The sequence below is a fragment of the Lissotriton vulgaris genome, chromosome 8 (assembly GCF_964263255.1).
Source record: "Lissotriton vulgaris chromosome 8, aLisVul1.2, whole genome shotgun sequence".
NCBI classification, from domain to species: Eukaryota; Metazoa; Chordata; class Amphibia; order Caudata; family Salamandridae; genus Lissotriton; species Lissotriton vulgaris.
In genome coordinates, this window is record NC_141696.1 from 698,190,923 (window position 1) to 698,216,855 (window position 25,933).

At 43.4% G+C, this 25,933-nt stretch overlaps 1 protein-coding gene across 1 annotated transcript in view; it reads right to left on the reverse strand.

Annotated features, from left to right (window-relative positions):
- RAB9A (RAB9A, member RAS oncogene family) overlaps positions 1-25,933 on the reverse strand; it is a 223,434-nt gene that overhangs the window by 75,208 nt on the left and 122,293 nt on the right. The window lies entirely within an intron of this gene.

The window sequence follows — 25,933 nt, forward strand, 5'->3', positions numbered from 1 at the left end:
ATAACTCCATCATCTATGCTGCTACAAATATTTTTAATACTTTCCTTTTTTACTGCTGATTGTTTTTGTAATGGTTTTTATTAACTGTACAATAAAGTATTACTTACTTACCTTGTCTCTATTCCTAGAGTATTAAACCTTCATGGCCAAAATCTGTCCTGAGGAAAAATGGTTGATACAGACACCAAAAATAATCATGCCAGTTGGTGATTCAATTAGTAGCACTGATTGATTCAGTGCTGCAGTGGACGATGACTTAAGAATTCAGAAGCACAGTGTTGAGCTAATTTGCAAAGGTTTTTCACTTACCAAACACAGGATAAGGTTGTACAATTCTGCCAGCAAGCCAAAATGGCAGTGCATTTTGAAACACCAACTCTCCTGTTTCACAATGTGTGATGGCCGAACACTGTTGTCATGTGCAGGATTAACATGAAGTAAAAAAAACGTGCAGAGGCAAAACTTTGATGCACCTTTTAATACCATTGAATTAATGTTTTCCCCTACTTCTCTTGACGCGACAAATTCAAATAGACACATCAGTTAAAGTTCAACCATGGCGGACACACTACCTGATCAACGGGGTGAATTCTGTCAAAGCAGCACTCTTGGCAGACTGAAAATGGTGTCTCTACTCTCTCTACTGTGACCCACTCTCCTGCAGTAGGGACTAGGCCCACAGTGCTTTCTTGCTAGCTCCTTGTACAAACCTGGCTGTTGGGTCACTGAGCCATCGTAGAAACTGTCACAAACTGCTCAGTGGCTGCAACTCAAGGCACCGAGTGGGACATTTTGTGATGTGCCTATTGATCTAAAGGTTTTCAACATTGAGCCTTAGGTTAGGTTATAGACTAAAGCCACGTCCGCACTAAATTATGCTCCATGATCGTTGTTTAAGCCTCCATCCATGTCACCACTCTTCCAGCGGAGTTCACATGGCACCTCAGGCAACTGAAAGGTTTGGAAATATTGCTGTACCCGTGTGATAATTTTAACTGCATCGCTGCTGCAGCGATTTTTGCGCTGTGCGGCTTTTTTTGTTTTACCGCGTTACATGACGAGCTCAGCTCGTCATCAGCACACGCCACCCGTGGCGGATGACGAGCTGAGCTCGTCATCAGCATCGAAGGGATTAAACTACTCGATATAAAACACAGCACCCTGTAGGCATACATTGCGGTTCCTTTCAGCAGCAGTAGGCAAGTTGCATTTAGGAATTCAGAAAGATCCAAAGGAAACGCCAGACTGCCTATAGCAGATGTAGAAGACGTCTGGTCTACCTTCATCTTTGCCCTCAGACAGACTTTAAGCAACACTTTAGAATTGTCATAGTAGATCACTTTGAGCTGGTACCTTGCTAAAGACTTGATGCTCTAAGATTATATCCCGAATGCTTTTGCCAGGAGCATAGAGGAAAGTTGAATGTATTCTGAGATTACTAAACGTGTAGGTGCTTTAGTGAATAATATGCAAAGTACTCAATGGCTTGTGACCTACGTGTATTACTGTCTGTTTTCTTGTACAAATAGTGTTCTTTATAACCTTCAGTAGGAGCTGGCCACTACCCCAAATCTCATCTTTTCCTTTTTCTTACAGGGTCTATCAGTCCTCCAAGATCTTTAGGCATGTGCAAGTGGGCTTCAAGTGTGATGTCAGAATATCTCTACATGCAACGGCGGAGATTCTGGAGCCTCGTCTGGAACATATACTGCTTCTACCCATGAAATTCATCTTAGATTAGTCTCACCTGGTCGAGAAACCTTCATCATGTGCATTTCCTCTGCCGCTATAATCCAGAGAAGCAAAAGGCCCCTTCCCAGAGTTCTCTACATTGTTTCGGTCGCTATAATCTAGGGAAGCAAAAAGACCCTTCCCAGAGTTCTCTACATTGTTTCTGCCGCTATAATCCAGAGAAGCAAAAGGCACCTTGCCAGAGTTCTTAACACTAGGTGGAGAAGACAGGCACACGTTCGGAGGACTATGCTTTTCTAAAAGAGCCCTCCAATCGGACAATTATCTAATTGACAGATAGTGCATTTCATTCAATATAATGATTAAGTTGTATAGATAGGTTTGATATTTTAACAGATATACTGCATGTGATGGTTTGAATCAGAAGTTTTATAAAGTGTGTTCTAATATAAAGATGTAAATGAGAATAGTGCCTAAAAGCACAAACAGCCAACTGTGGTTTTCTGGTCGCGCTGGACTGGGGCAAAGTCACTAATTCAGGCCAACCGTGAAGGAGCGCAGGTGGGATACAGGGACCAAGTTACGCCTGCTGAACAAAAGTACATTAAATCCTGGCTAACAGAGCGCTGCGAGATCTCGTGTTGAGACAGACGTGCAGCGGTGGTTCCGAGGAGCAGCGGGACTGCGATGTAGAGTTGAAGATGCTGTCGACAAGGGTTTTGCAACGCAAAATCCTGCTTCGAAGATGCATCTTGCACTGGCAGTTCTGGAGAGGCAGTAGGGCAGGATGTAGAGTCCTGCATTGTTATTGTGGATGACATAGGCGAAGGACTTGCGATGTGAAGTCCTGCGTTGCGGTTGCTTCACGCTGCGGCGGTGGTTCTGGAGCAGGTGCGAGGAAATCAGTCATGCTTCATCGTTTCTGCTCACAGGAACACAGTTGGCTGGCAAAGCACCTTCAGGCACACTTCAAAGAGCCCAGGACTGGGGTGGCATCATTTGTGGGGGTTAACTCACAGCAAGTAGAGTTTAGGTACTGGGTTCCAGGTGGTTGGAGCATTTTCTGTCCCTGAGGCTCTGATCAATAGGCCGCCCAACTAGCCCTTGGTGTCACGCTGGTGGTCCTGGGTTCAGGATGCAGAACCAGTCCTTTACTCAGGCATCATGGCAGCAGAGTAGCAGAGTAGCAGTCCTTTTTTCACAGCTGGCCTCCTTGGCCTTCCACAGGTCAAGAGATGTACTAAGGAGTTGGGTCTGAGGGTCCAACATTTATACGTGGTGCTTTCTTAGAAATAGAAGAAGTTTCTAGGGAATTCTTTTTGAAGTCTTTGAAGTTTCATTTCTGCCATGTACTTGCTCCAAGCTAGCTGCATGAACAATGCAGTGGTGACCAGCCCTTTGAGTGAAGGCTGAGCAGCGCCAGTTGCAAGTGGGACTTTGCCCAGCTCCGCTTCCCCATCTTGCCAGTTGATGGCCCAACCAAGCATACCCAATCCTTATATGCTGCAGCTGTCTGGGACAATAAACAAAGTCCAATTACCAACTACCCCATATCATGTAACCCAGGAGCCCGCTTCAGGCACCGAATGGCTAAGGCCGTAAAATACATTTTTCTAAAAGTGGCACTTTTAGTTTTTGTAGCTTAAAATCCAACTCTACCATTAAAGAAGACTTGTGTAATTACATTTTCTCAGACACCAAACGTGAAATTTTGACCTGTCCCCAATCCAAAGTCAGCACTTATTAAATGTAATAAGGCAACCCATTGTTATCCTAAGAGAGAGGTAGTCTTCAAAATAATGAAAAATGAATGTAGGAGTTTTTCACTAGCAGGACATGTAAAACTTAAAAGTACATGTCCAAATTTTTACATACACTGTACCCTGCCCTATGGGCTGTCTAGGGCCTACCCTAGCTGTGACTTGTATGTCTTTAAAAAAAAAAAGGCTTAGGCATGAAAATGACAGTTTAAAATTGCACACACATGCTGTAATGGCAGGCCTGAGACATGTTTGAAAGGGCTACCTAAGTAGGTGGCAGAATCGGTGCTGCAGGCCCACTAGTAGCATATCTCAAAACCCGGCAGCACCTGCTGATTCATGAATTGTTGTCACATGACCTTTTTAACTTTGTTATTATGGCGAAGCACACTCACACTCTGACACAGTAGGCAGCGTCACAACTACTGGCCTGTCTCACGTACCACCTGGTGTATGGATAACATAAAACATAACATGTATTTGTAAAGAGCACGTTCACCCCCAAAGGGGCATCTTGGCACTGAAAAACAGATGTTTATTAACTTGGACCCGCTTCAGACCCCTTTTTCATTTCATTTTATTGCATCATTCTACAGAGCCTGATATACCCTTATAAAGTGTGTCCAGCTCGAAATGCATTGGGATTGTTGCATTTCCAGTATTATTTTGTGTATCGATCTGCACATGAACGGATACATTTGAAATACTTTATTACATTGGCATGCAAATGAATTAAAAATAAATTTACCTTTAAGCATCATCAACTAAGCATTTAAAAATATATATTTTTGCTGTAATTGATAAACCTAAATACATCCCCTCCGGGATTAAGGTAGTGCGACTAGGGGACGCTTTCTCCGGTGGTAAGAACCCTGTTCTTGTGTGGGAAGTGTGCCGTAGTACTTATAAGGATCTCCCACATCCAACACTAAAATCCAGTTTGAGGCAGCCACTGTTCCCACAATAAACGTAGAGACAAAGGTCTAGTAGTACAAAAGCATAGTCCTTCAGTATCCACACAGTGGAACAAAAAGAACCATCTTGGTATTGTATTTTATTGTAATTCCATTTATATAGCGCTTACTAGCCCATATTAGGCGTCAAAGCGCTTTTTCGTCGAGTAGTACACTACTCCAGAACCCAAAAGGATTAGTGGTGAATTAATCTAGGGAAATATGAAATTAATTTGAGTAGTGGATACGTTAGTCTGTTATTTGGATTGAGAAGGAGAGAGAAGGAATGGAAGAGTTTGTATTTATATAGAGCTTGCTACACCTGATGAGGTGGTGAAGCATTTTTAGGCGAGTAGCACGCTACTCGGGAACCCAAAAAAGAATTAGTGGGGAATTAGTATAGGGAAACATGAAATTAATTAAAGCGGTAGACATGTTAGTCTGTTATTTGGATTGAAAAGGAATAGTGGGGGGGATAGTAGAGGGATGGTTCTAGAAAGTTTTCTGTTTTTGAAAGCTCATAGCAGTAGGAGAGGGTTTGGGATGAATAAAGGGAAGGGGGAAGAGTCTGTGGGAAGGGTTTAGAAAGGCTTGTTTGGGAGATTTGAATAGTAAAAGAGGTACAAGATGATGCACAGAGGGGTAGAGAAGGGAAGAGTCTAGAAAGGGTTATTTTGGGCATCATTGTTGTGGTATGGGGTTTGGGATAATGAGGGTGTGGAGGTAGAGGATATAGTGAGAGCTGCATAAGGTGAGAAATTGGGTAGTGCATTAGAGAGATGTTAGAAATGGGATTTCCGGTTGGCTAAGGCTTGCGCCAAAGCCAGGCAGAAACCACCACTCTAGTCAGGGCAAGGGAGTTACACGCCAAAGATAACCCCTGCTCACCCCCTTGTTAGCTTAGCACGAACAGTCAGGCTTATCCCGGAGGAAATGTGTAAAGCGTTTGCGCAACACACTCACACAGCAGCAACACACTGGGCACACTACAAAAGGAACTCCACACAAGGTTATATAAAAACATAGCCTTTGTATTGTCATAAAACACATTAGACACGTAATCACACATTTATACTGTGCCAACTGGCATGGGCAATATTCACAGCGGAATTATAAACAGGACCAGGCCAATCGGGCCACGGTCAGAACCATCAGAACAGGTAAGTAAGTATTAACCACAACCAGTAATAACTGGTACCATAATGACCTAAGTATTATCACATAAGACATAAACCCACACTAGGCCCCAAACCTCATCAGCATAAACACATTACGCATAAGGTATCACCAGCATAAATCACATTACGCAATAGGCCTCACTAGCCCAGATAAAGTGCACACAGAACCTTACCAACTGACCCCAGGCCAACTGGCCTCTCACAGGGGGCCCCAATGCCCTTTGTCCACAATGTCAGGGCTGGCTGCCAATGTAGCAGAAGAAAGCGCGCACTGGCCTAAACGTTGCAGCTGCCCACTAATTGCTGGGCAGCGGTGATCCTCAGTGGCACTCGCTGTGCTACCTGAGCACATGGGACAAACGCTGCAGCTGCCTGCGCTGGTGCGGCGCAGCTGGGGGTAAGGAACATGGGCCCTGGCACAACTGTGCCTCGTGAGCCCCACTGGGACTCACTCCAGCAAATGTAGCCCAAAATGTTGCAGCTGCAGGTCTCTGCTGCCCAGCTGTGGAGACCACAAACTGCCCTGGCACAACTGTGCCCTCTGGGTCCCACTGGGCCCTTCTCTAAATCAACTGGCCCCATCGGTGCAGCTGCCCTCTGTCAGACGGGGTAGCTGTAGACATTCGGTCAAACTGGAAGGGGCACGGGCATTACTGGCCCTCGGGACCCCCACTGGGGCCCTAACACGACTTTGCCTCTCGTTGGAGCCGCACGGGCTCTGTAACAAAGCATGCCCCACATTGGAGATTCCCGCAACGGCGGGACTGCTCAGGCACCAACAATGTGCCTCGGAATGCACCAGCCACAAACGGACGGCGATCTCTGCGACCTTTCTCCCCCTCTGCCAGGTGGGGGGAAGCTGAAACATCGCCACTGGAGCCCACGAGGGTCCCCCTAGTGCCAACCTTGGCACCAAGTTCACGCGGAGGCCCCCTCCCTCGGTGTAGCTGCCTGCATGGTACTCGCATGAAGCCCACTCACTGGGCTGTTGCGAGCAGACTCCTCTCCGTACTTCACCCGGGCCCCCTCCTGGGACCCAGGACTTCACTGTGGAGCCCGCGATGTTCCAGGCGGCTTTCCCGGAGGCGGACAGGACATCCTGTCCTTGCTCCACCCAGCGCCAGGCAACTTTGCCTGACTTCCGATTGTCGCCCGGGCCGCAGCGGTGATTCTCGGCCATTACGGGGTAGGCTCCTGTTTTTAAACAAAGCTAGTGACGGGGTGAGCAAACGCCGAATCCCAAGTTGCACGATGCGGCGGGGCACCCGCCGAATACCAAGGTGCACGATGCGGGGTGGGCACCCGCCATAGTACACCATAACGCGGGTGGGCTCCCGCTCTCTTTTAGCAGTGGCAGTGAAGGGTGGGCTCCCGCTCTGCCGCCGAAGCGCTCAAAATGCTGGGGAATCCCGAGTCGCTGCCCAGTGCTGCAGAGCAGTACCAGAAGCGCTCTCCTCTTGGGAAATTGGAAGGAAAGCGCTCCCAGGTGCTAGAAGCATAAATCCTATACATATAAAAAAGAATAAGTCCTAGCCAAATGTTCTTCCAGGTCCAGGGGCCAGCTGGGTCCAGGGAGGCCAGCACACGGGGCCCTCCAGCAGGGAGGTAAGTCCTCATGGCGGTTCCTCCTGGGCCCCAGCAGCAGCAATCCCCCAGCACGTCAGGATCAGGAACAGAGCTGAACCTTTTAATGGGGTCACAGACCCTATATTTATATTAGCAGATGCTTTGTCTCAAGTGCAGGGCATAGGGGAACCAGACGCAACTGGTTCAGGGGGGATTTGGAGCACTTTGTTTAGCCATCTCCTCTTCCCCTTTGTTAGGTGGGGGCATTCAGCCTGATTCATTAAGGTGAATAGCGCTCGCAAAGGGCCAGATTCTGAGAATCTGGCACTTTGCGAGTGAGATTTTTGCATTTGGGATTCATCATCCCAAATGCAAAAATCGGTAATAGCGTTTTCGCAAATTTGCGATGGATTACATTTAAGGAATCTCTATTTGAGATTCCTTAAATGCAATTCATCATCCATTTACAAATTGAGAAATCGCAATTTCGGGCCGCTATTTACCGCAAGGTCAAACCTCGTGGTAAATAGCGAAAACTCAGAAAAATGCTTTTAAAAGCATTTTTCTGAGTTGCATGTTGCACACACACATGTCCTTTGGACATGTGTGTGCGCAACCCCTGTTCATATTAGCATTTAAGGGGTGCTACAGGGTGTCCTTTGGACACCCCTGGCACCCTTTCAATCGCTATCTTATTTGCGATTAGCTAATTGCTAATCGCAAATAAGGAATACTCCCCATTCATTCCTATGGGCCTTTTGGCCCATAGGAATGAATGGGGAATTATTCCTTATTTGCGATTAGCAATTTGCTAATCGCAAATAAGGACTTAGTAGGAATCGCATTTTTTTTGCATATTCCTACATGAATCCCGTTTTGCGAGCCTCTAATAGCGATTCCTTATGAATCGCTATTAGAGACTCGCAAAACGGGTCTTTCATGAATCAGGCCGTTAGTGATCAGACCTACCACAGGGGGCGGAGCCAGCATGGTACTGCCTGGGCATAGTCCTATTCAGAGTCAGGGGATTACCCCTCCCACTACTCTTAGCCCAGGGATCCCATTCAGCCTAGCTGACTCACCCAGCCCCTCCTGGAGCCACCCACACCTCTCGGCGCCTGTCACTCACAAGCCAGACATGCAATTCACATCAGGCAGGCAGACACACAGCACACAGAAATGCCAACTTCTAAAAATGGCATTTCTCCACCAGTCACCATAAATCTGCGCACACCATTGTGCAGAATTTATGCTTACGAGTTCATACATACTAAACTCGCCCCTGCACTCCTCTCATACCAGCAATTACCATGGACACACTTATCCCCCATGCATTCCTATGGGAGAGCAGGCCCATCTCACCACACGTACACAGAGAGCGCACGCACTTTACACTGGACCACAGTGCTAAAGTGCACAGAGGCCTAAAATTACCAACACCAGGTTACAGGAAAAGGCTAGGAAAATGCAAAAAGTTTCGGGGTGAACCTGCCAAAAGGGCCAAGTCCAACAAGAGAGTACTATAATGAGGTTTGAGATAAGTCAAAGTGGAGGTAGAGGATATATTACATAACTCCCTCATGGAAGTTTGAGCACAGTGAGGGAGAACAGGGTACAGGCAGCCGGTAGTGCTGCCCCCTTCTGTATGCACTGCATTACATTTTTTTTTTCAGAACAAAAGACTGTATTACATTTTGATGTGAATTACTTCTCTTTACAAATAGAAAAGCACTGGGATAGATATTTACTTTTTGGGTCTGTTGTGTAGTTGTGGAGCTCTGAGGCCCTGATTTGCAAAGACAAACCTACACGTTTGTGTAAGTCCATGACCCCTAGACCCCAGGGTAGTACCCTGAATTGGTAGTGGTCTTTCTTGACAAAGAAGGAATAATTTCTTATTTTTAACTCCTGTTCTCTAGTAGGGGAATTTCCACTACAGTCATAAGCACTGAAGAGGCCCGCCCACGTGTGGGGACCCCCCCCCCCCAGAGCACCCCCCCCATAGACATCTTCCCAAGTGCGGAACCCCACCCCTCCTCAGGAAGGCCGGAAGAGCAACCCAAGAAGAGAAAAACCTAAGCAGACAACCGGAACGGGCCACACTAGCCCATCTCTCCATCCAGCACCCAAAAAAGAGGCCAGGAGGAAGTACATGTGTACAACCTCATGCCTCGAGAAAACAGCACAAATCTCCCCGACAAACCCTTCCCTGACAAAGATGAAACAGAGCAGGAAAGTGTAGCCCCACAGGCAGTCACCACACAAGTCAAAGATAGAAACTGTGCCTCTAAGAACCCAGGGACCACCAGCACCCCATTATGCTCAGCAGGTGGCAGTTGCCTCAGTTCCCTTTGAGGCGAGGAAAGATAATAGATAGGTCCCATGGTTACCTCTGTCCACTCCACAGGGGAGGAGGAAGTTGGTTATGACTATAATGGAAATTCCCCTAGGAGAGAACAGGAGTTATAGGTAAGAAACAATTCCTTCTCCCATAGGGGATTTCCATTGATAAAGCAAACACACAGGGAACAGGGTCAAGGCTGATTTGCATATGGCTGGGTCCCAACTGGAATGGCGTGGCAATCAAAATAACTATGGATTAAACCCACATGTGTGATTGGGGTAAATATTTGACAATGTTCAACATTCCGCCGATCATTTTTTTGTGATGCATTGTCACCATAAGAGGGAAGGGTATGCCCAGACGTGGGTCTCGTGCTCGCTACGCCACCGGTATCAAGCTAGCCTGGCAGATGAAGATGATGCCCCAACCCCGGTCCCAGAATGCTTATTTTCTGGGCCAAGGAGGAGCTAGCATAGGAGTTCGTACTGGACTGTTCCAATAGGGAACAGGGTCAAGGCTGATTTGCATATACCTGGGTCCAAACTGGAATGGCGTGGCAAGCAAATTAACGATGGATTAAACTCAGATCTGTGACTGGGGGTGAGAATGTTTGACAATGTTCAACATTCTGTCCATCATCTTTTTGTTTTGGATTTCCATTGATAGCCATAAGCACTGAGTAGCAAACCCATCCCTACTAAGAGTGGTGGAGAAGACAGAGGATGAACTAAGGTAGCAATTTAAGCAAATAGATTTCTGAGGGAGGTGTGTCCTACTTGACCGTCTGCTCTAGCATCAGAGTCTAGGCAACAGAGCTTGGTAAATGTATTAACAGATCTCCATGTGGCTGCTTTGCAAATATCCAGTATAGGGATATTCCTCAAGAAAGCAGCAGTAGTCGCTTTAACTCAAGTGCACTTTAGGTTTAGCTGATAGTGTAGCTTTTTGATAGCACAATAGGATACAGAAAACTATCCATTGGGAAATGGTTTGCTTGGAAGTGGCTAATCCCATACGGATCTGACCATATTTGATAAACAATTGGTTCGATCTGCAGATGTTATATGTCTTATCAAGATAAAACATCAAGACTCTCCTCACATCTAGGGAATTAAGTGATCTTTCAGCTGGAGCTGAGGGATTCTGAAAGAATGTTGCTAATGCTATGGTCTGTTCAACATAGAAATACAAAATACCCTTAGGAAGGAATTTTGTGCGAGTTCTCATAACCACTTTGCTAGACTGAACAACTGTGTATGGTGCATGAGAGCATAAGGCTTGGCTCTCGCTAAGCCTGCGGGCTGATGGGATTTCTACGAGCAAAACGGTTTTCCATGACAGACGTTGTAGAGATGTCTTGGTAATGGGCTCGAAAGGGTCTTGCATAAGCCATTAAATAACTAAATTGAGTTCCCAGGGAGTGAAGGGCACCCAATGGGAGGGAAACCCTTTAATCATTCTAGAAATTCCTTGCTCACTGGCATTTTGAAAAAGACGTTTGTGGTGGACATTTTCTGTAGGCAGTAAGAGCTGGCAAGTGAACCTTTACAGAAGAGAATTGCAAGCCATATTTTGCTAAATGTAGCAAGGATGGAAGAATTACATCTTCCTGGCAAGTTGTAAGGTCCACGTTCTTAGAGGAACACCACATGCAAAATATCTTTCATTTGAAGGCATATGCGGAAAGTGTTGAAGTCCGCTTAGCCTCGCTGAGGATGTCCACTCAGTCTTGTGGGAAATACAAGTGTTCGTACTGCACTAGCTCAGGAGCCATGCAGCCAAACTCAAGGAAGAGAGCTTGAGGTGGACCATATGGCCTCTGAACTCCGTTAGCAGGTCTGGTCTGCATGGCAGCTTGAGATGTGGCCACTCTGACCAGTGAAGAAGGTCCATGAACCACCATTGACGTGGCCACTCTGGAACAATTAGCATCATCTTGGCTCTCGGGTGGGACAGCTTGATGAGGACTGATGGAATCAGGGGAAAAGCCTAGAGAAATCTGCTGGACCAGTTGTCCACAGGGCATTCCCCAGTACCCCTGGATTGGAGAACTTTGAGAGGAAGCTTCTACATTTTTTGTTTTCTGCTGCGGCAAACAAGTAGAGGGCTAGAGAGCCCCACAGTTTGAAGAGGTTTTGTACGACTTCGTCGTATAAGACCCATTGGAGATTCTCTTGCAGAACTCTGCTGAGTCTGCCTGTGCATTTTGCACACCTTGAAGTTGAGTTGCCAAAATAGTCATGTCCCTGGCTACTGACCCATTTCCAGACTGTTCGGGCCTCGTGTGACAAGGGCCTGTACCTCGTTGCTCCCTGCTTGTTGAGGTAGTACATGGTGGTTGTATTGTTCATCTGGACAAGTAGAGACTGGGATCTGAACAATGGGCAAAACGCATTCAGCGTCAGATGGACTGTGCATAGTTAGAAGACATTGATATATGTCATCTCTCTTTGTGACCACTTGCCTTGAATTTGATCCATGTGGGCTTCTTTCGGAAAGTTGGATCTTCTTTCAGGGTTACCCCCATTTTTTGTTTGTGTCTGTCTATTTTTTGACTAGTTTGACTGTAATCCTGCTAATCAGGACTCCAGTCACTGTCCTTCCTCCCTAGATTGACTATGGTAAGTACTTCTGTACCTCCACATTTGGCAAAATGGAATAAGGTCCCCCCATGTTGCTCACCCAAGTCATCCACTCTACAAGACAACTCTATAGAACCTCACCCAGATTCAACACATCAACGTATCTTGTTCTCTTTACCCTCTCAAGTGTGCTCCTAGAGTTGTATGTAAACTCAACAGACCTGCTGAGCTCTGTCACTGAAGTGTCAAAAAGGTTCCCACAGCCGCCACTCTGCATATTCGGTGGCGTTCAGAAGAGTCATCTCTGCGCATTCAGGTAAGTCAATTGTTTGCTCCTGGGAATCATTGGACGTCTATTCAAAGGTAAATTACTGGTTTGGAGCTGGCAGATGCTTATGTTAATTATCTTTTTGATAGTTAAGGCAGGTAAAAGGTAACGTCCTAAAAGTTCATTCTCTGTAATATGTATTGAAAATCAAACTTCACCATTGAATTTAAGTTTTAATAACCCTTACAAATAGTTGTTTTAATTATTTTTATAGCTGGTCCCTTTCCTGAGATCCAGTATTACCATTTAAAACTGTACTCTGATTTGCTACATGCGACAGCTAGGCCTGCCATGGTGAATATAGATTTTGAGAGCTAGTCAATGTAAGGACATTTTAACAATTGCTTTTCTATATGTCTTTTAAATACCATGCACCCGGTCTTGTGGGCTACACTCACATTTCCACATTTTTGTGGTTCAGGGACATTGTTAACCTCAAAGACCATTAGGCAATTTGTCCCTAAAGAAAAGATTCAAAACAGCATTTCAAAGTACAGTCAATAAGGAAGGACTCAAAACAGGAGTTTGAGATCAGAAATTTAGGGAAACCATACAGGCTTATTAAAAGATTAAAATGCAATTCAGAAATTAGAAAAATACAGCAATAATCTAATAAAATGTGCAAAGGCTTTCAGTAATAGGAAATAACACAGAATAACAATAGGCAAAATCTGGAAAGGTCCAAGTCTGAAATGTGCAGCCAAACAATATAGAGAGAGAAAAATAAATATTACATATATATATATATATATATAGATTTCTTTTTCTCTCTCTCTCTCTCTCTCTCTCTCTCGCTCGCTCTCTCTATTGTTTTGCTGCACATTTCAGACTTGGACCTTTCCTGATTTTGCCTATTGTTAAGGAATAGCTTTGGGTGCTGAATGTTTATTGCTGCTAATGTACATGCACTTCATATGAAATTTGGAGTATGCGTGATGCCACTCCATGTTTAGTTTCTGTTGCTGCTGCTAAATGACTGCCTTTGGCCATGATGCTTAATTAGCAAATATACTATCCTAGGATACATATTGGGAAACTATCTGCTGATAGTAGTAAGAATTGCTATTGCACTTTATTTAACTAGTGCTCCATGGGTGGGATTAAGTTTGATTGGTTCATACCGTCTTGCACTTGTTACCTGTTTTATACATTGTTTTTAATGATTTGTATCCATCTATAGTATGTATGATATTTTATTGCATTGACAGTGGTATTTCAAGTTCAATGATTATAGATACTATCCAAGATTATGTTTAAAGCAGTAGCTATAGCGGAGGGTTTCTTTCGGAACTTTCTGACCTAGCAATTATTCGCAGCAAACCATGAGACCTGGTTACCATGTACAAGGGGTAACATAATATAATAATATATTACTCCTGGCAGTGATTAGCCAATGCCTTCTCCAGCTGTTGGTACCCTATATCAGGCAGAATCTATAAATGTATTTATTTTTGTCCATTTAACTGAACCCGCTAAAGTTTCTCTTTTCATGTTTACACTTTTTTGTACCCTAGGGCCCAACTATGAATCCAATAGTGGCTGGGAGATTAGTGGATATTCCCCGTCTCTCAGATTCACGCACTATTTTTTAACATTTTTTAGCACTTGCACAGTGTTATATATTTTTGGGGGGGATGTGTTTAGGCACACTAAGCCTCCCGTGTAGTTAGCCATAGATTTACACAATGTCTTCATGATCAGGAGCATTTCTGCAGTGTTGTTAAAAAAAAGAGGACTGTTTTTACACTACATGTATATTATTGCATTACACGTGTTCAATTGGAGAAGTATTTCTTTTACCAGTTGATGATGATGTTTGTACCTGATCACAGTAGTATGTTGTTCATTTTCATTGTGTATCGCTATTGGCTGATTTGGGAGGAGGTTACCTTGTGTGATATTTAATGGAACATTGGATCTTAGCGTGTCATGTGATCAAGGTCGTGGAAACATGACTGAAACGCGTCATGCCAAGTTGCACGAAATAAGGTTGCACTGAAAACTGGAAATCAGCAGCATGCTGTGGTTTGTATCTGTGTGTCTCCTTGCGAATTTGGAGAGTGGGACGGTGATTATTCATATATATTTATATATATATGTGCAAATTGTCGCCTGCAGCAGCCTCGCTTGGACAGAAAATGACGAAAAGCGGACCCCAAAGATAGTGCCAATCAAAGTGATTTATTTAATCGCCCAGCCAGTCCGCCATTACGAGGTTCGACCCCCCACTCGGGTCTTGATCACATGACGCGTTGCAGCAGGAGAAAGCGGCATTTAAGTACCATGACAGGAAATGACGACATCGTAGTGCAACATTTAGCATAGAGAGCAACAAGTTACTACTAGCAGCATTCATAATTGAACTTGGCAAAACTTTATGCGTAATAATTTAAGCATCATTCAATAAATATATAAATATAAATATGAATAAATAGATATGCTTACAAAAGTTAAAAGGTAATTCTTTCCTTAAAACACATTAATTACACAACTGGATACAGTAATATGCACAATTATAGACATCGGATTTCTGAAAGAATTTCCTCAACTTTGCACATCATTTTATGTTTAAAGTTGTAGTTCATTTATCAACTGATCCAAAATACGCACAGTAATCAAATAATTGCTTTTCATCATAGCTCTTAACGCTGCTCATGTTTGTGCAAAATTGTGCCCAAGTGGGCCTTTTAAGAACCTATGACCGTCATAAATCATATCCTGTAAGTTACATAAAGAATGCCGGTCTAAAGACATTATGTGCAAAATAGTGCAAAATTATACAAAACCAGTAAACAGAGAAACCTTATAAAAGCACTCTTTTTTACATATAAGTGTACACGAGGAGAGTGTGTCCAAGAGGAAACTGGACTTTCGTTTCTTAATTTTCCTAATTTTTTTTCTACCTCTTTATAGATATACAAAACCAGCCTATATATAGCAGCTGTATTCTCATTTGAATCGTAATGTGGGCCCACATTAAAATTCACCTAATGATGTTAAACGGGAAACTATAAACAGGTATAAAAATCCTCACTAGCATTTAATCCGGACGGATTCTTTGTGTCGAGCTCCAAAATATAACGGGTTTCCAGGACGCGCAGTTTCGCCTCCCGATTACCACCAAGTTTCAAAGGCACCGCCGTATCTATCACTTAATAGTGAAGAAAATTCAGGTTGCTGTCATGTTTCTGCTCGAAATGTCTAGCGACAGGATAAGCCTGATCTTTACCTATAATAGCCCTAATGTGCTGGAGTATCCTTTTGTGGGCCGGTAACTTGGTACTACCAACATACCTAAACCCACACGGACACTCCAGCACATAGACAGCAAACTCCGTTTTGCAAGTCAATCTTTTGTTGATCAGGATTGGTTCAGATTTAAAAGGACTATTAAAATGGGTCTTATTGCACCCAAAGTTACACGCCTTACAGCTATGGCACTTTCTGAATCCCTTAACTTGTGCCATATAAGTTGTTGGAATGGACACCTCAGGACTGCTTCTCACCAAACTGTTACTCATAGAAAATGATTTTCTAAACGTCAATGCTGGTTTCTTTGCAACTAAACCAGCGATAACAGGATCACCGTGTACCAGGTTCCAGTTGCGATTGAAAATCTTCCTGAGCCCCTGATGCGGCCTGCTAAAAGTTAAGATGACCCTTGATTGAATACTAGTAGTGGTGTTACTTTGCACAGATTGCTTAATTCTAGGGATCAATGTGTCACTTCTAGACAGGCTTCTCGTTTTCTTAATCGCACTGTCAATCATATTGTGTCAGTAGCCCCTGGCCAGGAAACGAAGTTTACTGGCTTCCTGTGCAGCCTCACACTCCACATCCGAGCTGCATATTCGCCTGATACGCAGCATCTCACCATATGGGATGCTGCGTATCAGGTGATGCGGGTGGTGGCTTGACGCATGAAGGACACTGTTGCCAGCAGTAGGTTTTCTATACAACCTTGTTGCTAAGGAAATATTGTCCACATACACTTCTACATCTAAAAAAAACAGACAGATCTAACATTTATAGTTGATGTAAAGTGCAAGTTCAAACAATTCATATTAAGCATGTCAACAAATTCATTTGCACTTCGCTCTGTACCCCTCCAAATAAAAAACAAATCATAGATAAAAAATAGCATGTTCCTCCATAGTCGCTTTATGCAATCCCATCAGGACCTGCTCCTCCCACAGACCCATGTGCAAACATGCGTAGCTGGGGGAGAAGCAGGCCCCCATTGAAACTCCCCTAACTTGATGGTAAATCTGATTATTAAAATGGAAGAAATGTTGTTCTAAACATGCCAATATCATTGAGATCAACATTCTATTGTGTGCCAAAAATTTCATGGGGCGTAGATTCAAATAGTGCTCCACTGCATTAAAACCATCACAGTGTCTAATAGAGGTGTAGAGTGATGCTGCGTCAAGGGCCATTAATAGCATATCCGGGCTCCACACCACATGCTCAATTTTACGTAAAAAGTCAGGCGTGTCCTGCACGTAGGATGTCAGACCCCAGACCCAATCCTGTAAAAAATAGTCTATATATTTGGTGGTGTTTTCCATTGCACTATTTATGGCAGAAATTATAGGTCTGCCAGGCGGTATTAAAGTACTTTTGTGGACCTTTGGTATTAGATAAAAAGTGGGGATGACTGGAGGTTCTTTTTTTAAAAACCAGTATTCTGCATCAGTTAACAACCCCTCACTTTTCCAAGCCAGTAGTTTGAGGTAATGTTCACTTCATGCCGCTTTTACAATGTGGATATTGCTTTTTCTATAAAATGCTGTGTCAGCTAATTGAACTCCAGCTTCCTCCATGTACAGCTGGCGTGGCCATAAGACAACGTTGCCACCCTTGTCTGCTTGTCTTACAATAATGTTGGTGTCAGATTCCAACTTTTTCATAAGTTGCTTGTAACAGAGATTTTGTTTATTTATCCCATGGCGGACTCTGTGGGTGGCAATGTACAATTTTTTAAAATCCTGAGTAACAAGCTCGTGATACACATCCAAATTGTCGTGCAGCATGATTGGCTGGAAGATTGATTTAGGTTTGAAGGGCGTTGTGCAAGCCCCCTATCTTCCAACTGCACTCGTTCTCTGTCCGGCATTTCTCCCTCTTGCTCATTCTGTAGAGACCAAACATCCTCAAATAAACTAAAATCCCTGGCTGTCAAAAGGGAAGGGTTAGTGGTATTCTCATCCACAGGCAAAACCATTTTCTTTTTGGGTTGCAACATATGAAACTTGTTGAGCTTAAGTTTCCTCACGAACCTGTAGGTGTCCATCCGCGCATCTGCGTAACTAAAATTGCAGGGTGGGCAATACCACAGTCCTAATCCCAGGACCGTTGTTTCTACCGTTGTCAATTGCAAGTTGGTAAGATTAATTACTGCGTTGGTGTTTGTGCTTGTGACGGACTCCTGTTCTGGAATCGGTTCTATCTGCCCCTTGTTGCTTTTTTGCCCGCAATTTGGGTTTCTTTTGCGACATTTTCGTCTCTGGCTCCGCTTGAAGTTGATGCTTTGATTTTGGCTCCATTAGGCCCGCGAGGCCTCAATGTATCTCGTCTGTCTTGGCACAGGCAGTCGACCTCCTTAGCTACGGATAGCTTGGTAAACCCCAGATTTTGAGCCCTTGTAGTGTCGTCCTCTGGGTCACTTTTGGCTGCCGAGCTCAAATCCGAAGCCACAGTTGCATTGCTTGGTTCTCTCTGAGAAGGTCTGTTAGCTCGTGCCTTTACCGCATCATACCTACGGGCGTACGTGAATACTTGACCATTTTGATAGTCTGCTCGGTCCTTTTCAAATTTAAAAGCCTTTCTTCTCTTAATGACTTCTTCATCTTTGCTCAAGCGGGCCAGCATATCTTCCCTTAGTTTTTTTTCAGCTCGGTTTTTTCCAACTTGTAAATTTCCACCTCCAATAGTTCAATCTGAACTTGTAGTTTAGTGTGGTCACTTTCCGCGTATTTGACCAATCTAACCATGAGTTTGCTTGATGATTCGAGATTCGATTCCGCCACTCAGTAAGCATTGCCGGGTCGGGGTTCTCATAACTGGGCGCTAGGGTAATCTGCAACCCTCTCGGTACTGTTCCGACCTCAAAGTAGCGGGATAAAGACCTGTGCTCCCACCACTTGGATTGTTCTGAGTGCATTATTTTCTCCAATCTCTTAACCATCTCCCTGGTGTTGGGGCTTCCTGATGTATTAATAATATTTTCAACAGCCGCCAAACCCCCAGCCGGGGAGTCATTAAACATAGAACTGGCTTCCTCCTCTCGATGATGCAACGCTTCGGCGGATATAGTGGCTGTAGTTGTGGCTTACTTTTTTTAACACGATTGAAAGACGGTCGCCGGTTACTTGAAACAATATCCAAACCGAACGCCGTGCACACTCCCCACTGGAAAATGTGCCTGATCCTACCTCAAAAGATTGCCTGGCGCTCACTCCAGTCAGCTGGCACGGGATGCACCGACTTCCGCAATGAAGGTAGGTCAATACGCAGCTCCCAGGGGCTCCTGCAGTTCCTCTTCGCCGGAGTATCCAAATCAGTTCCGGGTGACCATAACCTGCTGCTTCCTGCTGCTGTGCCCGCAGAGTGGAGGGGTTCCGCTCGTACCGCTGAAGCAACTCGGTACTCAGATAAGTGAAAATCGCCGCCTGCAGCTGCCTCGCTTGGACAGAAAATAACGAAAAGCGGACCTCAAAGATAGTGCCAATCAAAGTGATTAGTTTAATCGCCCGATCAGTACGCCATTACGCGGTTCGACCCCTATATCAGGCAGTATCCCTAGAGGCTCAGCAAAGGCTCACCCCAAATGCAAGGGTTATGTACGGTTTCTCCATGCATAGAAAATTGCAGCAACTTCAAAGTCAGAATGTTATGATCATTGCTGTAACACACCACAATTTTCTATTTTTCCATTTTTAAAACGTCACATAATTCTATCATTTTAGCATTATGGATCCGTCCCTTCTACCCAATGTTATTCGGAGGTGTCAGTACAAACTAGTAAGATAAACAACAAAAACAGTTGTGAAAAAATGCAATACAGTGCACTAGCAGGAAGAACCTTAAAAAAAAGAACTGAATGCCTATTCCAGCAAATTCTTAAAGAACAATATGTTAATTCAAATAAACATTGCGCTTCTGGCTTCATGTATTCCCATTCATTTTAGACGACTTAAGGCATTCTGTTGTCCTGCACATCTGCAATATAAAACGCAGCCCGTTTTACAAGCTCTAAAATGAAGAGCTGTACACGTGACTTCTCCAAATGCAGATGTCAAATGTGGTTTACATTTTACACCCAGTTCTCAGTGAACGAGACCATTTTAGTTAAGTTAATTATATATTTAGTAGAAAGTGCCTTTGCGGCATCCAAATGCAATAGGAAGGGATTTTACACTTTTCTGGGAGCAAGATGGCGGTGTAGACTCGCCACGGAGAGGACGCTCTGCTGGGACCCCGTCCTACCCTCGACTGTTCTGATGACACTACGGACATCGCACCGCACTGAAAAGCACTGAAAGCGCTAAAAAGCCTTGACGCTTTCGCTTTTGCGCTGAGAAGCACTGAAAAACACTTGATGTTTGAGGCTCAATGTTGACCATAGCCTGCTGCTGACAAAAGATACTAGCAGCAGGAACGAGAAGAATTAAATCATCGCAGCTGAAAACACTTCTGGCTCTGAAAGGTTACAGGCACGGCGAGGCGGCGAGACGAGGCGCTTGCTGTGCGCTATGTGAGGAGCGGCGCTGCAGAAGAAAACGTACGATTTTACCGAGGCCCAGAGGGGCATGAGTTCGTGGTTCCAGGTTCCAGGCTCCAGGCTCAAGGCTCGGAGGAAACACTGCTGAGGTCGCCAGTACCGGTGCCGCTGCAAGGAAGGAGGAAGGAGGGGCTGCGAATCGAAGCTGAGAGCCAGGGGTCGGGTGCCGGTAGCCAAGGAGCCAGGGAGCTGGAAAAAAAAACTGTTGCAAGCTGTAAGGCAGAGGCAGAGGCGGAGGATCAAGGTAGAAGCTAGTGCCTTAGGACTCAGCACTGTGTAAAAAGAAACCGTTTTTGAAAAAAAAAACTGCGAGAGGAGAGTGGGGAGACTGGAACTTTCCTGAAAAGATTGAAAAGACTGTGAGCTGCGAACCGAGAGCAGTGAAGTGAAGTGCGAGGTGCAGGACACATTGTGTATTACTGCTTGACATTGTAACTATTACTATAAAAGCAGCGCTATTGAGGTGTTTGGAGAAATTTTGGAGAGGTTTTCTTTTGAGTTAACCAGAGCACGAGGGGGGGTTTCTCTTGAGCTCTGCAAACTCTATATTGAGAATTTTGAACTGAACTGTGATCCAGAAAATACAGGCAATACAACTCCAATACTTAACAATAAAACACTACTATTACTATTACTCTCCATTGTTATACTGCACTACGTTGCATCACGCTGCCATTCTTATTACAGATTTGATATTTACAAGGCGGAGCCATAGGATAAGACGGAGAAGAAAGTGAGTTCCCCACTGACAGGAGAAGAGAGTAGGGAGGAAAAATAGTGCTCATGGCGCCAAAGCATACTAAAGTTAGAGCAGTTAAAGGTACCCCAGTGAAAGGAGGAGCAGACGAGGTGTCTCTATCAGCACTTAAAGCGATTTCACCAGCAGTAGTCGCAAGGATTCCTCGACTTACGGAGAAACCACTGGGGAATCAACTAGCTGCTCAACCTCCTGCTCAACCTCCTGCTCAAATTCCTCCACTAGTCTTAAATATACCAAAAGGTAATAACACAGTAACAACAGCAATTACTAAAAAAAAAGACGAACAAAAAGATACAGAAGAAGTTGCTGCGACGCTCACTGAAATATCAGTAGATAAGACTACTGTTAGCAATAATATCAATGATCCTGGATTTAACAAACTGGCACTAACTGATCAGACTGTTCTAGATAATTTAACGGAAACTTCTACATTGGCACTACAAATCACCGAATCAACCCTAGTTGAGGAAGGAGCTGAAGAGAGAACCAATTGTCAGGCTGATAAACACTGTGATGGCAACGATAGAAAGGATGACACTGAGGATGAGATACCCCCAGAGGTTAACATTGATGACGAAGAATATGAGGAGCTTGTGGAGGGAGGGGAAACCGACGATGCAGACAAGGATACAGATTACAACTCAGCTCAAATAAAACCTAACAGATCCTCTGCTTTAAAAAAAAGAGGGAAAGCCAAAACCAAAGCAAAAAGAGGAGGGAGGAGCATGAATCCTACTGCATTATTAACTTCTTTGATACCCACTATCAGTGGAGGGAAACTGATTGCTGAATCAAGCCCGCTGAGTAAATGGGTTCAAATAAAAAAAAGAGGGCTTAAAAATCTGCCATTAGATGATCCCGAGGACAATAATACTGCGGGGAAAAATTCCAAAACTAATCTAAAAAAATCGCAAGTTGCTCTATCCGAGAGCTCTGACCTAATAGGACCAGACATGGACAATTCGGATAATTCGCCTACCACAGCGACCCCTCCTGCGTATCTGCCCTCACTTGCACCTGCTTCAGCGAATATATTGCCAATTGTAAACTCAAGGGAAGATAATATCAAACACACTATATCAAGCCAAAACGATAAATCTCTCGCCCTTACATCTCCCCACAGCAAGGGAACGGTACTATCCAATATCTCTATTTTACCTCCACCGATCTCTAGTGATACATCGACTTCTGCTAATGCCTCATCTCTGGATTTAATTCTAAAAACACTAATGGATCATCGCGAAGAGGTACAAGAACAGTTTTCTAAACTAAGGGAAGATAATAGCAAAATACATAGTTGTCTTCAGGAAGTCACTAGCAAATTGAGTGGAGTAGCTAAAGAAATTGAAGAACTGCAGCAAAGAGTAGTAGATGTGGAGAAACTTTAGTCACTACTACGGTCACTTCAGATCGACATAACGATGAGATAGAGAGCTTGCAGAACAAAGTGGAAGATTTGGAAAATAGGCAAAGACGCCAAAATCTGAGACTTTTTGGAATACCTGAAGGATCGGAGGGAGCAGATGCAAGGGCATACACTGTAAAAATGCTACAGAGGTCATTCCCGGATCTGGCTGATTGGGACTGGGATTCTCAAATTCAACAGGCACACAGACTTCCTACTACTCCTAGATCTCAAGAAAGTAAATATCCACGGCCTATCTTAATCTATTTTGGTAACTTTTTGCTGCGACAAGCGGTCTCTATTAAAGCTAGACCAAACACCCCAGTGACAATTGACAATCTAACTTTCTTTGTTAAATCAGACCTCAGCAAGGCCACTATGGATAAAAGGTGGGGGTTACACAAAATGATTGATTCCTTCAAGTCTCATGGAGCAACGGTTTATCTCCAAGAACCCGCCCGTCTCAAAGTTATAAAGTCCGGACATACTCATTTCTTTCATGATGTTAAAAAGGCGAAAGAATATCTTTCCAAAATGAATTCTTAAATACGAGAAAGGGCAGGGAAAAGAAAACAAGACTTTCATGATTAAGCTATCATGGATGATAATAGACATCAAGAATTTACAAAAATGTTTTTTTTCTTTTCTTGTTTTTGTTTTTTTTGAGCTGACTGGTGAAGCTGATACTCTTAAAAGGGCTATAGCTGCTTTATTTTTCCTTTGTGTATGACAATAATACTGAGGGATGGGGTTCCAGGAGAATCCTCTCTGACTGGCTGCCCCTCAATCGGCAGCAGAAGATAGGGGGAGGCTTCTGGGTAGGTATAGGGGGGAGGGAACCAGCTGTCCCTAGTGGGTGGCCGCGGGGGGGAAGGGGGGGGGGACTATTGCAAGAGAGAGGGAAGAAAAAGTATTGCAAGAAGTGATAAAGGACAGCTTAAACAAAATAAAATACAATATGCAGTATGTTATGTTGAGTAGATACTACTATTGTTTGAATCAACTTAAAATATACAATGTCAATGCTTAGATGTCTTGCTTGGAACGTAGCAGGTCTTAATAGTCAGCAAAAACGTAGACTAGTTCAAGAAGAGCTATATATGTATAAACCTCATCTGGTTATGATTTCTGAAACACACATTGGATATAAAGACAGGAAACTATTGAGTCAACTAGGCTATGACCTTATTGTTTGCTCTACACTAGGTGCCTCCATCAGGGGAGTGGCCATATTAAAGAAAAAGCAGTTCATGCTAGATATTATAAAGACTACTGCTGACCCAAAAGGCAGATGGGCGCTAGCACAAGTTCAATATGAGAACAGTAAATATGTATTTGGTGTTGTTTACGGGCCTAATATAGACGACCCGAACATGTTCGACTCATTAAATGTAGAACTTCTTGAATGGGAGGGTGAACTGTTAATAATGGGGGATTTTAACTGCGTGATGAATTATGCTGAGGATTCTACTAGGCGAACTTCTTCTTCGCTGATGCGTAAAGTAAGGGCTGCCATAATGGAACTAAGCCGCATACATAATTTGAAGGATGTATGGAGAACTATTCACCCCAATGTAGCAGGATTTACATATTATTCACATCCTCATAAGCTTTGCTCTCGAATTGATTTAGCCTGGGCTACTGACAGAGTCATTGAAGGATGTATTATTGAACTATGCCCAAGAATAACCTCAGACCACAATCCTATACTCTTGACAATAAAGATTGGTAACATTAGGAAAGACGCACGCAGTTTTAAATTCCCAAGATATTTAATATTAGATCCTCTATTTACGTCACAATTGAAAGCACATATAAAAGAGTTTATAGAATTAAATTTGAACTCGGCTGCAATCATATCAGTATGGGAAGCGTGTAAGGCTAGTGTATGGGGCTTTGCTCAGCAATATGTATTTCGGAAAAATGCAGAAATATGCAACAATCTCAAACAAACTAACTTACATATATTGTCATTGGAAAAAAGATTAGCACTAGCCCTCCGGCAGGGGGCATCGAATAATGACATCGCTAAGATCAGATTAGAACTAGTGGATTTACAATCAGAGACAAAAAAATACCTACGAGAGAAGAGTAGTGCCAGAATGCATAAATTCCACCTGTCTCAATATGAAAGTGGAGATAGAATTGGTAAAGTCCTAGCATACAAGGTTGCAGACCAGAAAGCTAAAACTAAAATCAAATCAATTAAGGGCATGGACTCGAATATGTACCATCAACCAGATGAGATTCTAGAACAATTTGCCAAATATTATCACAATTTATATACTCCAGAAGATCGCCCAATTAAAGAAGATATCAGGTCTTATTTGAGAGTCTATTTGAATGGAGACTATGAAAAAAAAGCCGTCAATCTGCTTAGCTCTGAGATTACACTAGACGAGATCAAAACGGCTTTCTTTTCACTTCCTCTGGGCAAAGCGGCTGGGGAAGATCTGCTTCCCATTGAACTCTATAAGATTTGCTCTGAAGAACTTTTTCCTTTATTTAAAAAGAAAAAAAGAAATAAAGCAAAAAGAAAAGAAAAAAAGAAAAAAGTAGTAGTCAAGGACATTCACTGCGAAATCATGTCACAGGCGACAAAGAAAAAAAACTTTTGTGCCTTCTATTTAGGCCAATTTCTTAACACCTCACAGTTTGTAAATGCAAATGCCAGCTGAATATTTTCAGACGTGTGTTTTTCTGCATAGAGATTAAATTTACCTCATTCACAGAAACTGGAAGTTAATATAAGCATGTCGGTATATCCTATTATGTAGGCACCTTCAGTTCATGATTTTCAAAAGTGTATTTATTATTTAGACTGCATACAAGTAATAGGAGCAGTTGGATATTATGTAGATTGCACGAACTAAGTAGACAAAAAGGTAAATTCATAGGCAAACTATGAAGGCCAAACTTAAAAACAAATTCTTAGTATGTTTAAAGTAATACATCTTTTTGAATGGTTTGTGGCAGTAAAAAAATATGAGATTAAGAGAATCTGATGAGTTTCTAGAATATAAATGATTTGTTTTCATGTACATTCAATCATCGTTTAGGCAAAAATGAATAATCATTTTTTATTTCATATCTTGTGATTCCAAAGAACAGGGTATATATTCTGAATGCTTTGAAGTGATGACATGCTTGGTTAAGAATGTATATCCAATGAAGGGTGTATCATTAAGTATTTCAAGTCACTACTTACATTATCATGAACATCAAGGGTTTACTTTAATAAACACTGATTGAGATGTATTCAACTTTGATTATGTTTTCAATGTTTCTGCTGCCTGCATGCAAGAAACATTGAGTGTTACCTTTTGGTGTGACACCGATGTAAAGATTCAAGGAAACGTGCGATTTTCTTAAGTAAAGCACTAAATTACGAAATGAGTATCCGTAGAACAAATTTACAAATTCACACCTCACCCATAACCTATAAAGGGCCAATGTTACACAGCCTCCCGCCAGCCCAGTTAACATCAAACCAGCAACAAGTCCATCACACCTACATTTACCACATCTAATCCTTACCCTGATCAAGAGGCTGCTAAAGAGTACATTGAGCCAGTGCAG